We start from the raw sequence: 6,826 nt of genomic DNA on the forward strand, positions 1-6,826 counted from the left end.
CCCCTCATCCCATTTCTCCGTTTCTTTCCCTCAAAATCCAGTTGTCAACTGGAGATGTCTCTCCAAACAGGCCCACGGAGCATCCCCTCCCCCACCGGGCGGACTGCCAATTCTGAAGGAAAACAGGCGAAATGGCCAGTTACCCAGGCAGGAGCGAGAGCCCGGGCACTCTGCCTCCAAAGGTCACCAGGGACAGGCCTGTGTGCTCCTCGTCTCATGTTCCTTCTCCCACAAAGCCAAGCATCCCCCTTTCACCCTCCCCCATCATCATCCCCCTCCTCCCTCGGGCTTCCCCCTCCAGCCCTTTCACCCCAATAACCCACTTTCCCAACTTTGACTTATGGTGACCAGCAGGAATAGCACCAGCCCCACTGCCAACATCCTTTTAAAATCACCCAGTACTCCTGGGCAGAACTGAGATTCAGAGGCAAACTCTCAGAGCCCGCCATCACAGACAGACCACAGACACACCTCCGCAGAGCCCCTGCCCGCTCCCTCACACCCTGGACCCCAGAGGCTCGGCCCAGTGGCCTATCCTGTCCCGACAGCCATTTGGAACTTCTTTTGAAGAAAAACATGCCACTCCCAAGAAGACTCCTGACAGGACCATTTTTTTCTTTTTTTCTTTTCTTTTTTTTCAGAGTGCCTGGATAAATTGCTTTTGTGCAAAAATAAACACAAGTGGACTGCATTAGCTGAGCAAGTAACACATTGGTTGCAGATGCAGGGCCTGTCAGGACATTGAAGGAACAGCTTTTATTGGGGGAAGGCCGAGAGGCTCATAAATAACCGGCTGGCAATCTCACATAAACATTTGTGCGTTCACATAAACACCACCTCCCACAAATGCAGCCCGGCTGCCAGCACAGCTCGGAAGAGCGCTCGCTGCCTGTCTCAGGAGAATAAGGACCAGACAGGGAGGCAGGAAGGGTCACCAGCCCTTTTCTCCCACAGTTCCCGGCTCCTTGGATTGGCACTCCATCTCTGCAGGGTGGAGGAGAGATCCAAGCTCTGACTCCCAAACGCCTGCCAGAGAAAGAGGGTCAGTGCCCAACCCCAACTGACAACTGGACCATTCTCCTCCCTCTGCAGAGCTCTCACATTTTCCCGGCTGGGCCCAGAGAGAATGAGCTATGTCAGAGCCCTGGGCCCAGCCTGGTCACCCCGGCCAAGTAAAGGATTTGACAAGAGCTGGGAAATTCCTCCTCCAATGCAACCCCAGTGATTCCCATCCGAATCACCGGGAAGGTGAGGTGAGGCCAGCTTCCCCTTGGCACCAAGCACAGAGGCCACAATGCCCTAAGACATGGGCAGCCTGGTCTTCCTGCCACTGACACTCAGGGATGCCCTTGTCTGGAGCCCTGGGCTTCTCTCCTGACCACCACTGCAGGTCACACTGACTGCTTCCACAGAGAAGGGCAAGGTGGCCACGGGAGGTGACAATGACACACTCCACACCTTTCTGGAGCAAAAGCCACTTTTAGGAAGGCTCTCGTGCTTGTGTTTGCACTGAGGTAAAGTGTAGGGGTGTAGTGTGCACAAACATACACACACTCACACACTTAAGGCAAGGGGACAAAGTACAAAAGAGTAGGACTTAAAGCATATGGCAAGCACTCAAAATTGGTGTTGAATTTTTTAACTACCCTGTGGGAAGTGAGGGGGACTGGGCACCTTTTAGGGAAGAGAGTATGGAGAGACTCTTCACAGGGCCCGACCACCCACAGAGGGACTGTGTCCAGCACCCACCGCCCTCCCACAGCTCAGTGGCTCCGGTGCTCCTCCACCTCTCCACCAGGGAAAAGGCCACGAGCCTCAGGCTAAGTGGGTTCTCTTTTATGCTTCCTGTTCCTTGATCTCATCCCAGCCGCCCCTCAACCCGCTGTCCTATCTGTGCCTCAGAATCCTTGGGGTACAGCTCAGCTGAATTCAATTCTCATTCCCATCTCTGTGTCCATTTCTCTTCCAGAGGGGCCTTTCCCTGTTTTGTTTCCATAGGTCCAGAGTAAAATCCACTTCCTTCTACAAGTCTCTGTCTGTCTCTATCTCTGTCTCTCTGTTTTCATTTTCATTTTGTCTTCTTGTTTTGTCTTGTTTTGTGTGCAGTAAGGTCTTGCTATGTAGCTCAGGCTGGCCTCAAACTCAAGACCCTACTGCCTCAGCCTCCTGAGTGCTGGGATGATAAAGATGCTCCCTCTCATCCATTTTTCTGTCTCTCTTTGAACTCTGGGAGAATTCTTCAGTTCTTTTTGTCTTGATAACTTTCCTTTGGTTCTAAATTTTTTACACAGCTACCTGTATCTCCCTGGAGAATTTAAGCCTCCATCTCTGTCACATCATCACTCTCCTAGGTTCCCCCTCCCCCTAGCGCTTATCTGACACCAGGAAGTGATGCATGAGCTACATCGGGTAAAAAGACGGTGCAGGGTCTTGACTTGTGGCAGAGGGCTGACGACGAGGGTGGCGACTGTCGTGATGGAAGCCGGCCAGCAATGCTCCCCTGGGCAGACTCCTTTTTTGCCTTCATTTTGCAGCTGAACAACTCTGCTTTGGAAGAAAAATTAAGATGCCAGGCAGGTACGGCCAGCCAAGCACCACAGCTCTACTGAATAGACTTCCGTCATCCAGGCCCTTTCTTCCCAGGACCAGTGGGGCGCTTTCTGAGGAAACACAAGCCAACATCCTAGAGGGGAACGTTGGATGCTCTCTGACCAGGGCATCCCTCAGGAGAGAAACTGTGCAGCTATAACTTACTGCATTTGATATTTTTACTTGCAATTCTGTTTTTATAGACACAATTTCATAGGCCGCAGCTTCAACACAGATGGAAAAGATGCTGGCTTTGCACTAAGAGATGGTTGGTGGCGGGAAGTCTGCTGCCCTAGGGATGTGCGTGAGTGACCGCACACCATGCATTCTTTAGGTGGAGCTGGGAGGCGCCTTTATTATATGCATGGACCTTGAGCCAGCAATTCTGCCTTCATCTTTCTCCATGGCCAGGCCCTCCAGATACTCCCAGGGGAGGAAAGTGACAAAGATCACAGTGGCCAAGGGAAAAGAGAGACGGCTCAACCTTTGAAGTGTATATTCCTGGCTCTGGTTGGGCCTGCCATCCCTTGAGTCTTCAAAGGGCATCGATCCCGAGACTTGGACCTAGACCCCAAAGGGCAGAGTTGAAGGGAGACTATGATGGTATCTATACAACCCTGTGCTGTGGATTTGCATTCCTTTTACAGGAAGCAAGGGTTGGAGTAGCCAGAAAACCAAGCTCCCAGGTGGGAGCGGTGATGCAGGCCCGTAATCCCAGTACTCTGAGAGGCTGAAGGAGGAGGGTCACAAAGTTTAAGTTCAGCCCGGGCAGTTTAGCAACTCAGCAGGATTCAGTCTCAAAATAAAAAAACAGCTGGAAATTCAGCTCAGTGCAAAAGCCCTGGATTCAATCCTAGTGCTGCAAAGAGGAAAGCTCAGCTCTCACTGCCTATCAGGTCTCCTGAGCTCTGTCTCGCCCCAAACTAGACACAGGCAGTTGCACAGCAACATCCTTGAAAGCGCATCTGGGCTTACGGCATGCAGAGTCTGATACACCAAGTCACGTTTAGCCCCCTTCACTTGGGTCAGGGAGAAAGAGCACAAGACGGGAAGGCGATGCAGAGAAACATGAAGGAAGAAGCAGAGAGAGGGAGGGACAGTGAGGCGGACAAGCAGGACTGGCACCCGAGGCAGCAGCCCCGAAGCCGTGCCTTAGCAGCCCTCCTCCTGTCTCCCAGAGTCTCTGAGAAGTCTTGCGAGTGTGTGTGAGGAAACACCAGAGGCTTGCAGTTGATCCATGGGAGATGAGCAGAGAGAGGAGAAACTCAGCTTCAGGAGATTCCGCGCAGAAGAGCTGCTTTCAAAAGCTTCATGGGTTTCTTATGCATCAGACTATAGCCTGCTCTGGTGGACAAAAGGCACAGCTCCAATTCTTGCAGCAAGGCCTTTGTCTCCTTACACCAGCACGCTGCGTGGTCCGGGGGAGGATCTAAGAGGTACAGCCTAAGATTCCCGGAAGCACTGGTGACTGCCAAACAGTCTACAAGAGGTGCCTAAATTGTTCCAAGGCATTAAGACAGGTTTTTCAGCCACACCCTTGGCTCCGTCTTTACTTGAAACAGTGGTTTACCAGCAGCTCCTGGATTTTCCTTTGCCTTTTCTTCCACGGAAGCTTTTTGCAGAAACAACAGTGCTGCAAAATCCCAGATTCTAGGTTAACAACAGCACACACCCTCTCCCAGCACTGTGGGGCCAGTCTTCCAACATAACCCCAGCGCACAAGTCCTCCTGTGCTTGCGCCTCTGTTCTCTCCCCAGCTACTCCAGGCAAGCCCGAGACTCATGCTAACTAGAGATGTTGGTGGGATTACAGTGCCTAAATTTGGAAGGCACCCAGTAAGACAGTTGGTGACTTCTTTGTCCCTTTAAAATGCTTGTTTCAGGGAGTGCTGAGCGTCTTGTGAACAAGCCCGGCTACTCTGGGAGAGAGGCCAAGGGTCACATGGGTGATAGAAAGGACCAGAACCTCCCGCATCCCAGGGGACTCCTGATTGGCTCCAGCCCCACCCACAACCTACCCACTGTGGCAAGAGACCTCCTCAGGCCAGAGCCAAGATTGGAATGAGCCCCACTCGGCCCAGCACCCCCAAACCAGGAGAGAGGGTAAAGTAGTGGTGAGACCACTAAACAGGGAAGCAATTTGCTATGCAGCAACGGACAACTAAACTCCAAGCACAGCCTTTTTAATCTTTTAGATCACAACCAGAACTAGAAGACAAATCAGTTCTCAGTTTAAAAAATGTGATTATTAATTTTGCCGAAACTAAGGCAAGAAAATTAATCTTACAGGATAAATACTACTAATTTATAAATTATACACCTTCATTACCCATTCCCATATCAGTAGCCCATCGACAGGGTCCCAGACATGCTAACAATAATAATGAAACTCAGTTGTCTTCAATATTTTACGCACTGTTATTCACCTAAAAATAATAACTTCAGCCAAGCATGAAGTGAATTCTAGCACTCTGGGAGACTGAGACAATATCACAAGTTCCAGCCCTGCCTAGACAATTTTCCAACTTGATTAAGACAATGTTTCAGGGGCTGGGGATTTAGCTCAGCGGCATAAGCACCTGCCTTGCAAGCAGGCGGTCGTGAGTTCGATCCCTGGTACCGGTAAAAATGAAAAAGACAAAAAAAAAAAAAAAAAAAAAAAGACAATGTTTCAACATACATATATAAATATATAAATGGTCGAGACATAGTTAAGGGCAAAAGCTTTGGATCCAATCTCCAGTACCTCAAAAAAAAATTATTTCTGAAAAAGCTTGATTTCTTTAGCAAAATTAAAGTAGGAGGGATCTGCTGTGCTTTAATCAAAAGGGGAAGAAAGAAAGGAGATGGGGTGGTTGAGGTAAGGAGGTGGTAGCAGCCCCAGCTCCTTGATGACCAGGACAGCACAGTGAAGACACATGTCCCCTGCGGGTGGATGATCTTGACCCGGGGCCGGCTTCCTCTTTCTGGTCCACAGGATGGGGCTCTCAGAACCTCCCTAGCTGAACAGCGGCATCCAGGACCAGGCCCACAGCTGGGCTGAGTCCCATGTGGTCACCTAACTAGGGCCTCGGGCAGGTTCCTTAGTCCCTTTGTCCCTCAGTTTCCTAATGAATAAAATGGAAGGGGGACAGAAAGGCTGCACTGACTGTCCACCAGGCTGCTGGGAGGCTTTCCTGGGAGATGATGGTGAAGCACAGGGGCAGACTGGCCAGGACGTGAAGCACAGGAACCCTGAAGCCTTGGGCGGTGAGCAGCCCAGTGGCAGTGCAGATTGCTTTCAGTGAACTGCAAACCCAGGCCCAGGGCTTCTGGTGAGGCCCAGGGCTTCTGGTGAGTATGCAGCCTTTTTTCTGGGCTCTGTTCTGGAGAGAAAATGCCCCTATGTCCCACCAAGCCACAGTCAGAGTTGTCTCCAAAGGTCATGGGTCTGGATCACATTCTCAATCAGCCGCACAGAGAAGCACTGTGACTCTTCCGGCCTCTGTCCCAGTTCACCCTGAATTTCCACCGTGTGTGCACTTAGGACATTTGCCCTGTTCACCTTTGTCCTCCCTGCACAGAGCTCCTTCTGTGACCCTGAACCCTGGGTCAGAGTCAAGACCTACCGCTGAGGCCTGCAGGGTGACCGGGGCACACCCCTTCCTACCTCAGGCTCCATTTCCCCACTTATAAAATGAGAAGGCTGAACAGGGTGATCTCAGAGTCTCCAACTTGCTGGAACTTTCCCGGATGACAACTCTTCCCTCAGCACCTTCCAAGCCCAGCTCCAGCTCAGAGCCACACTCAGCCCCACGTCCACTGGGCCAGGGCCACGGTGAGACAACGCGGTGGCCCCTCAGGCTGAAGGCTTGCTGAGCACCCTGGACCTTTCTGCAGAGACCCCTCCCCCAAAAGCCCAGGAGGCCCAGGAAGCCCCTTCAAGGCCTCCAGCTGGGAATGCATGGCCCCAGGAAGGTGGAAAACCGGGTTGAGAGAAGAAATTAAGACAGTCCATGGGGCAGGGAGCAGCATACACAGAGGACGAGGTGGGGGAGGCCAGGAGTCTTGGAGTCCTTAGCCAAGCTAAATCAGAACCCGGTATAGCTATCTAAAGGCTGGCCTGGCATCCTCCCCAGATTCCCCCAGCCTGACCCCTGCAAGTTCCAAAGCTCCCACACGAAGTCTGTGCTTGGGCCTGTGTGTGGATGGCCCAAGAGCCCCTGGTTCAGCTGGCCAGCCCTGAGGCCACACTGCCC

General features: G+C 51.8%; 1 long non-coding RNA gene across 2 annotated transcripts in view; it reads right to left on the reverse strand.

Annotated features, from left to right (window-relative positions):
- Nucleotides 1–715: 715 nt before the first annotated feature.
- Nucleotides 716–6,826, reverse strand: part of LOC106028337 (uncharacterized) — a 37,625-nt gene continuing 31,514 nt past the window's right edge. For both annotated transcript variants that reach the window (XR_010040525.1, XR_001201937.2), the window contains one exon: nt 716–4,222. This is a non-coding gene — a long non-coding RNA (uncharacterized LOC106028337). The remainder of the gene's footprint in view (nt 4,223–6,826) is intronic.

Source organism: Cavia porcellus, unplaced genomic scaffold (genome assembly GCF_034190915.1).
Source record: "Cavia porcellus strain 051 isolate PalLab524CR breed Dunkin Hartley unplaced genomic scaffold, mCavPor4.1 scaffold_1, whole genome shotgun sequence".
In the NCBI taxonomy this organism is placed as follows: domain Eukaryota; kingdom Metazoa; phylum Chordata; class Mammalia; order Rodentia; family Caviidae; genus Cavia; species Cavia porcellus.